Below are 3,515 nucleotides of genomic sequence, written 5' to 3' on the forward strand. Positions count from 1 at the left end.
GCGCCGAGGCGAATCTTCGGGAGGCGCGTGCGGCTTCGTCCGGGCTCCGTTTGAGGCGTGGTTGGTGTCTACGGCTTCGTCTCGACGAGAGGAACACGATGATGGCCTTGGATGTACGAGATGATCAATGGTTAGGAAGTTATGGGTGATTTACTAAACGGAAACGAAAATGAGCTTAAGAAATGCGGTTTTCGGCGGTTACCTAGGGCGTTTATCGGTGGTGGCAGGCTGAACGTGATCACGGCACACGGTTGCTCCGGCGACGAGCTCAGGTGAGCTTTCTCTCTCTTTCTCTCTTTCTTTCTCTCTCTCTCTCTCTCTCCCTCTCTCTCTCTTTCTCTTTAAAGAAGTTGGGGATGGTGGAGATGGTGGGAGTGGTGGGGATGGTGGAGATGGTGGAGATAGTGGGGATAGTGGAGGTGGGTCATTACAAGAAGATCCAAGGAAACGTAGATATGATTGGCTGGAATTTGGTGCTCGCCATGCATGTCTGTCAACGTTTGAGGTCGATTTGGGGTTAAAAATCTCTGAGAGGACCACATCTGAGATCAGTGAGACAAAGATTGGCGAACTCGCTGATACACCGGCTGTTGATTCAGTGAGTAGTAGTTGCCGTAGAAAGCAAGCGGAGACGGCATTAGGAGGATGAGTTGTCAAGCATCGTCGTGGCAGCCTAAGCCCTCTACCAACGTCCCAGTCTCCCAGATTTTGATGAGGTCGCTGGTCGCGTAGATGCTCTCACCCTAAATTAATCGATAGGATCTTCTTCAGTTATTATTAGTGAGGCGTCTATTGTGACTAGAGATGAGGTGAATCAAATCTATAGAGTCAAAGTTGGGAGGTGAAGAGAACAATTGTGTTTAGATTGTGAAATTAATTATAGAAGCTCTATCGTCAAGGAAATAGAATATTCCACGGGAGAACTGTAGTAGAAATTAGCATTGGAGTTTTTATTTTTTAAATATACTAGGATCGGCCCGGGTTACGCCCGGAATTTTTGTTTAAATTTTAATTTTGATTATATATGTAGTAATTTATTTATATATATAAATATTGTAATCTAATATAAAATATAAGGAGCTAAACAGTTATAAAATCATTCATTGTTTTTGTGTTACGCGTTTCAAAAACTTTAGTATCTAATTTTTTTTGTTATTGGAAATTATGTATAAGATTAAGAGCAGAATGAACAAAAATTTTTAATTGGTTGAATTGTAAAAATGTTACATTCCACTTAAAACTATCTATAAATTTTCTTTACAATTAATCTTCAAGTAATTTAATGGACCCTCCCTCTTAAATCCACAACTCCATATTTTTATGTTTTATTTTTTCTTAAATCAATAGTTTAAAAAGTGTAATATTTTCTAGATTAAAAAACTTACAACTACATTACTAAGAATTACATACTAAATTCTTACAACGATATTTATGTATTTATAACCCAATTAATCGGACCCATTATCTAAATATATCTTTTTATCTTACTCATAAGTTTTGATGTAAAATATTGTAAAATGTATAGCTAATTAAATTGATACAACAAATAATAGCGACGAAGTGACTTGGAGATATAATCGTAGATCTTGTGACGTTATGTCTAACTTTGGTGGAGTGTGAAAGTCGAGTTGTTATCGAGCGCATCACATGGTATGATGTTTGGACTGTTTACTAATTTTGTTTGGGTTTTCAAACTATTTTTTTTTTTTGGTTGTAGGATTTTGGTTTCAGATTTTTTTGTTTGTATCTTAGAAGTCTGAAACAGAATTATCGTATTCTTTCAAGAAGGCCTTTCAGAGTTATCTAGTCAGAACCAGCACAAAGTTCTTCTCACAGTTATACATTCTAGGACTCTCTCAACGATAAAATCAAATTCGAGCTACGGCTCAGTCTTCTCTTTCCTCTGTTATCTAGTTGGAAAGCTATCTCGGGAATTCCAAGAAGCAAATACAAGTTCCGAGAGACGGTCTTTGTCATGTTTTGGGGAACACAGAAGCATCTCAAACACCAGAAGAGGATTTATGAGTGCATAATACAAATAATATTTACTGAAAAATTCAAAAACTAAGATCAAATATTCTGTGGCATGCAAATTTTTGCCCAGTTCAATACGGAAATTTTCAAAGCCTAGTCGCTTGAGAAGGACAAATAGAAGAAACTGTAAAGAGAAATCTAATATATAAGAATCTTAACATATTTCACATCTTTTAGTCAACAAAGGTATATTTCTCTCTTTCTCTCTCTCTCTCTAGACAAACTTAAAGCAGTGCAGGAGATCAAGTGTCTCGGTTAGACACTTTGTCGAACAGCTTTACCCGTGTAATCCACTCCTCCTGTACTGTACTAGTATGTTTCACTTGTAAATTCTCTTTTTGCCACTAATATCAAATCAATTGGTAAAACATATATTATCAGAGACATTCCAACGAAATAGTCCTAGATAATACCTGATACTCCGTAATTGCTGAGAGTATCTTTCAGCTACTGTTCAATAATCTGCAAAATTCTTTTTAGCATATGAATGGACCATCCACATTACCATCAATACATATACATCCCAAGTTTTTGAGCATAACATTCATACTCAAGAAGCTCTCTCACACCTCAAACCAATTCTTCGTTTGTGTTATTAACTTTTTGTCTCAGCAAGTATGATATGTACCTCGCTGAATGCTCTATAGGCTTGTTCCTTGGTGCGTACTCCAAAGTTTGATCAGTGTGACATCCACGAAGCGAAAGTCCTCTTCTCGTTCTTTCTCACTACTTGTTTCTTATAACCTTGGCCTTCACTTTACTACAGATTCATTATACGTCCTTTACTTTTGGTGATGCATCTTCTCAAAATGCATGTAGAATATTCCTTCGGATACTCCAGCTTCTATATCATCCTTCCATGTTTCTTGCTTTAGCATATTGATCATGCTCTGCAGAGACAGAGATATGTTTGCGTCATGGACACATAGATTTTTGAGTCCTTATCATCCACTTGCAGCATGCTGAAATAGGGATAGATAGAAAGAAAGTAGAAACAAACCTGTTTGAGAAGAAAAAAAAACCTGTTTGGAAACAGCAGTGAACTCGGAAACAAAGCTTACTCTCGTAATCAATTGTTTGAGAGGGTAAGTTGAATATGAAGCACTGCCATCTTCACTAAAGCCTTTAAAAATGGTGAAATCCTCCCACCGACAAACCAGTCACTGTGTTATAAGAAATAGATGAAGAACTATGAATTACCAAGAACTATGAACTATGAACATTCGTAGTAGTAGTTTCACCAGAGACGTTTCCGTTTTGCTGCTTCTCCTTAGCGAGAGGTGTGAGATAAAAGGAAAAGTCAATTTCCCGTAAGAGTGATGCGGCGGTACATAGATATCTAAACTGTCGGCCTCTGCTTGAGAAAACGATGAAGAATCAGTGAAATATAGAAGCTCCACTGCTTGGGTAGGGGGAAGCTCAATCAACGACGTGAAACCACCGGCGTTCTAGGGAGTTAGCGTTTTTAGTTGCCGAAACTC

This window comes from Brassica oleracea, chromosome C5 (assembly GCF_000695525.1).
Source record: "Brassica oleracea var. oleracea cultivar TO1000 chromosome C5, BOL, whole genome shotgun sequence".
Lineage (NCBI taxonomy): Eukaryota > Viridiplantae > Streptophyta > Magnoliopsida > Brassicales > Brassicaceae > Brassica > Brassica oleracea.